The sequence below is a fragment of the Hyalella azteca genome, unplaced genomic scaffold (assembly GCF_000764305.2).
Source record: "Hyalella azteca isolate HAZT.00-mixed unplaced genomic scaffold, Hazt_2.0.2 contig14801, whole genome shotgun sequence".
Classification (NCBI taxonomy): Eukaryota; Metazoa; Arthropoda; class Malacostraca; order Amphipoda; family Hyalellidae; genus Hyalella; species Hyalella azteca.
Window position 1 is genome coordinate 6269 of NW_025944675.1, and position 6966 is coordinate 13234.

Sequence of the window (6966 nt, forward strand, 5' to 3'; positions counted from 1 at the left end):
TGAACAACAAATTTCAGTTTGATCGTCTACCAAGTCACACAAATTTAAGTGCGACCTTGGATATCAAACTACGATTTTTGACTCAAAATTTTAACCTTGTATGGCAAGTACAATATTGTAGGCAAAGGGCTCCTTGGAGTGCAACTGAAGTGCACATTTTCCATCAAATGGCCGCCTAATGGATTGCTATTAGTCCAATGGGTGGTGTGCGGCACAAAAGACGGCAAATGGCTAAATGGGTGGTCTGCAACTAGCCTGGTGGGTGGTCTGCAACTAGCCTAATGGGTAGTCTGCAACTAGCCTAATGGGTGGTCTGCAACTAACCTAATGGGTGGTCTGCAACTAGCCTAATGGGTGGTCTGCAACTAGCCTGGTGGGTGGTCTGCAACTAGTCTAATGGTTTGTCTGCGACTAGCCTAGTGGGTGGTCTGCAACTAGCCTAACGGGAGGGCTGGAAATGGCCTAATGCACGGCCTACAGAGAATGGAGAAGAGGGCGTGGCATGGTGGCCCGCTACGGGACAAGATTGACCGACGTTGTTTACAGCGCTGTGGCGGGGTTTACCCTCTGGTCGAGGCTGTTACTCAGCAACTCTATTTTGTCTAAACTCTGATACCAAACACGGGAATAGCCTCTAGAGTAATGACTGTTCATTGCGAAATGTTACGTCAAAGTATCACTTCATTCTTTTACCGGCACTCGGACTGCAACCAGCTTATCGTACTGGAATCAATCAGCATCGCCCTCCTGAGGGTATGCAGGAAACATGCCTAGCACCAGCAAGCCTCGAATCGAACATGCCTTCTGTAACTTAGTTAAATTACTGTAACAGAATCTGAGGTTAGGTTTCAGATCGTTAGGTTAGGTTTCCGGATCAACCGTGAACCGTCTTTATCGAGCGTTGGTAGTTGAACACTGGCGGATGGTCGGTGTTGAGTCTGAATTTTGGAACATTACACTTTTTTTTGTGATTGGTGTAAAATATATTCCATGTGTTGATGACCGATATCTGCCACACAATTCCGGGCTACCTTGTTAGAGGCTTTTTGACCTAATCCAAAGGTTATATTTTTGTTCGCTTGGTGTGCAGCTGTTCAAGAATGGTTAGAAGCCGTGTTACTTTTGGAGGAAGGGATCATGACAGTCCGTGTGGCGCTGGCACTATTGGTCTCCCACAGTGTTGGTCCTGGCGTCATCCCTGCCACTCCTAAGCTCGGGTCCAAACCTTCTTCGCTGCGGGTCGCTCACTCATCTATGACCTGCGGCTTGCTTGGTTGTTGCAATACAGAAATTACGTGCACCATTCTGCCACCGATGATCAAGGGTGTTCTTCGTTCCCAAGAGATATTTGTTCAGAAATTCAATGTCGATAAAGTGATTCTTGTTTATTATTTGTCAAATATCAATGAATCCTTTACTAAGATGTTTTCCCCTCAATTTTAATTTTTTAATTTTCAGTTTAATAAGAATTAAATTACGTATGTAATTCTCTTATTTATCAAGAATAGTGTCAAGTATGCGTGTGTAATTTCAGCCTATTTACTGGCAGATTTCGCCGATTTACTGGGAGCAAACGTAATCATTTTAATTTACTCTGATTACCGGTTCATTGTCCCAGAAAAAAATGTGGAACTTTTTAAAATTACGATGCTCTCGTTGTCCTTGTATGTCATCCTGACCTAGCTAGTTCCGCCCGGACAACGAGTTGTATCAATGCTACGTCCGCTCTTTGCTAGTACTGTGGGTAAGACACTATCGCAATTTGGACAATATGACCCATTCGTTTATCCCAGTGGTTCCCAAAAATTTTCAGGCTGGCGCCCCCTGGGCTCCCCAGTGAATTTCTAGCGCCCCCCGGTGACAGACATATAAAAACAAACGCCTCTTCCTTGATATTTAGTATGCTGCAATTTTGAAAGAGAATGGTCAAACACAGATCTTTCCAGAGGCCCCCAAAGATCCTTCTACCGCCCCCAGGGGGGCGATATCGCCCTCTTTGGGAACCACTGTTTTTTTCCGAACGTCTTATCTGAGAGCTCTGACACATGTACAGGTTGCCGAGTTTTACGGCCGTACCCCAAACCGCGGCCCAGGTGCTGACTGCAGTTGCATGGGATGAGCCGTTGAGCCGCTGGCGTCATAAAGCTCATCTCATTAGTGGGCTTGATCCTTATTGTCCATTGCGGCTAAAATCTCTTCGCGAAATGTACGATGGCTCCAGATGCTTGCCGCATAACTGCTCCGTTATTTACAGAGAGCTCTACCACTTGTTCTTCTTTCATTGATGAAAAGTGGCTTGATGATCGCAACTTTGTGCCGCTTGTCGGCGGTTCATTCAGTTAATTTTGATCCGTTATTAGTGTTTAGATGATGGATCTTGTAGAAAACTTGGCTTTAAATTATACAGGTTGAAACGTTGAATAATTAGTGTGGACAAGCTCAATATTTGGTACCTACTGCTGTGCTACCTTCTTTTGTCATGCTATTCGACGCTAGCTTCTAATGTCCTGGAGATATCCTGATTAATTTTCCTTTATGATCATTAGCTTGAACACTTATAGCGCTTTTTACCTTCTGTATAATTGTCATCTTCTGGTAATAATATGTTTGAGTATAATTAATATTGACAAATTTAGTACAAATCGAATGCGATCAACCGGTAGTTATTAATAATGTGCAATATTGACGCGCGTGTGGTGCCAGAGGGCTCCTTGCCCTGCAAAGCTGGCCGGTCGGTGTAATCGTGTCGTGGACATACAATCTTGGAGAAACGGCACTAATTTTAATAGTCTCTGCAGGAATTCAAAATATGGATTAAATTTCAACCATTGCCAACTTCTAAAATTAAATTGGTCTTAACTTTGGACTTAACATGCTGTAATTCTGGAAATTGAACGCACTGCTTGTGATACAGGATAACGTCTGTCGTGTTAGCGGCGCGATCGTAAATCTATCTATTAAAACAATTTTGAGTGTAAGCCTATCGTCAACCATAGAGTATCCACACCCTGTAAATTTCTGGCAAGTGAACGTACTTGTATGATTCATACCTACTTTAATTTTTGCGCGATGCTAATACATTTTTATGGGCGTGAGCTAACATAACATAGTGATGTCGGCTCTGAAGTGTAGGCCTGATGTGGCCTGTCGCCGATTCTTTTCCATTTCGTGCCTTGTTCATAGATCTAAACTCGTGTCATTTGACCGGATCTTTTCATGACTGGCGATAGTTTGAAGTAGCTACTAGACTTCCACCGGGTTCGATAAGGAGCTAGGCATTTCAAATCTGAACATATATTTTTCCATAGCTTTATCTAGTCTGTTCTTGAACGCGTTCATACTTGGAGCGCCAACGATGTCATCGGGGAGGCTATTCCACATGTCGGTGATTCGAAGCGAGAAAAAATTTTGTCGCGTGGAGAAGTTGCAGCGCAATTTTTTTAGCTTATGGCCGTGGCCCCTGGTGTTGGTTCTTGTTTGGGGCGATGGCTTGGTTGCTAAAGGCCTGTAAAACGAGCTTGAGTGTCTGTCACGTCTTCAAAATACGGGCGAACGACTCAAATTTTGACAAGGATGTTTAATTTTGATCATCGTGAGTCAGAATCGAATTTTTGTTACGATTATGTAATCCTGTTCCAAATAATTGCTGTATAGTAATCCTTCACATATCGCAGGTGTTACGTCCCAGACGTCGACGTGATAGGTGAAACCCGCGATGGAAAATAGTTCGACTGATGAATGCATATTATGGTATTTATTTTTTAATTGTTCGGTAAGTTCTCATTGTTTACAAGCCCTTTAAACACTCTTACTGCCGATCGAGTTCTTCAGAAACTCGAACGAGTATGATTCTATCCATCAATATTTTCTGAAAGCCTGCGATATATAGGGAAGCCGCGGTGTAGGCGTAACGCGATATAACGAGGGATTACTGGAGTTCATTGTGCCAATCTCAGACGTACTCCACAGGTTGAGAACTCTCTTAATCTTTGTATTGGAGACATGTTATGCCATACCTGACCCATGCAGGTTCGTGCTTAGCCGTCGTGAAGCTGACCAGGCCATGATATATCCTCATCTGGACCGGATAATATTAGCCTTGGTCCAAGTAATTATTCTCTCTGACCCTCCGTACTCTAGCATACAAAGGAAACATGTTACCTGCTGTAAAAAGGGATGTGTTGATTTATCATCGTTTGAAACATATGCATGATGTGGGTAACTATAAGGCGTGAAATACCGTGACTTAAACCATCTAATACACGTACATCATCAAACGGGCGAAATGAGAACTGGTTAGATTTGATCCCATTATTGGAGAGGCTGGAAAAGAGGAGCAGTTGCAGTGGCACAACATTCCGACTGCAGAGATACAGTCACAACTTCTACGGCACAAATCAATTGACTGCATGGGAATGAAGACTTTCCATTATACAAGTATTTGATCCGGAAGGTAAAAACGCGGCAGCGTCCATCATTCGACCCCTGCAGAGCCCAAATTTCTGAGCTTTGGGGCTGGCAAATGAACTAAATGTTCGTCAGATCACCCTTCTTGAAAGAAAATAAATCTGTTACTCGCATTTGTGTGTTAGACCTGAAGTTAGAGCTTATGTTCGACATTGTGTTCGACAGTGGGGATATGAAGCAGTATTTTTATCACTTTTCCCACAGCGGCTGCGTCTGTCTATGCAGTCAATTGATCTTGTGCCGCAGAAGTTGTGCTGTATATAGTTACTGTATCTCTGCAGTCTATTATCTTGTGCCACTGCAACTGCTCCACTTTTCCAGCCTCTCCAATAGTGCAGTTGCTGATAGCTGCTGTAATTTTGTTAGGCTCACAAAGTTTGGAGTGGGAGACAAGGCTGAGGCCTAAGCTGCTGACCTCTCACACGTACAAACTTTCCTCGAGTTTGCCAAAGCTGGTGCGTGCCGCTCTGCTGTTATAAGAGGTGCTGCCTAACTTGGCTGCTTGCATCTTAGGTTTTATATACTTGTAAGTTTGCTGTGCCTTGCATATATGCTGCTGCAGTGCACGCGGGACTGAGCAACACTGTTGCTCTTTGTTTCTACCTCGGTCGCTCTCGGTAATATCAGTGCTTCATCACCGTTACCAGTCGCTGGTAAGGAAGTGTGGTACAGCTAAGTGTGGTGGTACAGCTTGTGGTGGTGCAGTGTGGTACAGCTAAGTAATATTACATCTCTTTCATCATGGAGGAAATTCTCTGGTTATGTAATAAGTTCGATGGGCATGCATTTTCGGGCTAAAATTACTGCGTCGCAACTTAAAACGACAATTTTGGTTAGTTTATAAGAGACTTTCATTAGTGATTCACCTCAAGGCCTGTGTGGCGTTATGCGCTTGTTTTTGTTGCGCTTGTTCTTGTTTTGCATGTGAAGTGATGTGCCCCTGTCAGGACCGTGCATGCAGGAACGATGTGTTTTCGCAGTGGACTATCAGAACAGTTTCGGGAGTGAGCTTGTACATAACAATTGTGTAGCATCAGTGTACCGTAAGTGTGCCATCAGTGTACCATGAGTGTGCAATCAGTGTACCGTGAGTGTAGCATCAATGTACTGTGAGTGTACCGTAAGTGTATCTTGAGTACAGGATTGCAGCAGAAGTGTATTCGTATCCGTCTGCTCGTCTGCGTTGACCTTTCTGTCGCGGCCGAAATGTTCCATGCCGTCTGAATGTTTCATAAGTCGCGCCCTTCACGGAGCTCTTCCTCTTGATTCTGGGGCACGCGACACGGCAGTCTGCCGTGAGGACGCCGAACAAACTCGTACTCAGTAACACTTAAATATTATTTAATTACAGCAGTGCAGTTAAGGGAGGAAACCTGTTTGCTGGCTTTGATGCTTTCGCGTATGCAAGAATGGCTTATTTCTTGCTAGTGACAACCCCGTTTACCGGTCCAAGATATTACTATAATTAATATCTGATCGGCATTAAGAATCGGACTAGAACGATGTTGACTGTGCGCTGCATGTACTAAGCTCTCAGATTAATTGTACACGTTCATCGTTTTTTGTGACGGGTGACCCGTCTTGTAGCACGTGTAACGGGCGGAGACGAGCTCACTATACTGGCTCGACCTTCATCGTTTTTTATTCTCCGCCGCGGAAAGTAAAAACGCGGCAGGGTCCATCATTCGACCCCTGCCGTGCCCTAATTTCTGAACTTAAGGGCTGACAAGTGAAATAAATCTTCGTCAGAACCCTTCTTGATAGAAACTAAATACGTCACTCGCATTTGTGTGTTAGACCTGAAGTTAGAGCTTGTATAGTATGCACGACTTATATAGTATATATATGGGTTATATACGATTAACCAACACATGTTGTCCACGTTAAGCTGTTACTGCCAACTGCTTTGTTCGACATCGTAACGCACGAGAGATTCATTCTTGTGGAACTCTGAGCGAACAGCTTACACTATTATTTAATTTGGATTAAAAGCTTTCGTCATAAAACGTCACGATGTTTGATTTCTGAACAACAGCAACTGAATCGATGTAATGTAGAGATAAATGCCTTTAGTCTTACGCAAATACTTTCTAGCATGAAAAACATTACTGTACGAAAAAATTTGCGTTACCTTCTCCTTGCATCGATATTATTGGTAGCTTTGAGTTCGTTGAATTGTGCTGGTGACATCGTTCCTCCAACATCCAGTTCGTTTTATTGTGTTTGAGATGTCGTGCCTGCAACATCCAGTTTGTTGTATCGCTGTCTCTTATACACATCTAGATGTGTATAAGAGACAGACATAGTGATGTCGGCTCTGAAGTGTAGGCCTGATGTGGCCTGTCGCCGATTCTTTTCCATTTCGTGCCTTGTTCATAGATCTAAACTCGTGTCATTTGACCGGATCTTTTCATGACTGGCGATAGTTTGAAGAAGCTACTAGACTTCCACCGGGTTCGATAAGGAGCTAGGCATTTCAAATCTGAACATATATTTTTC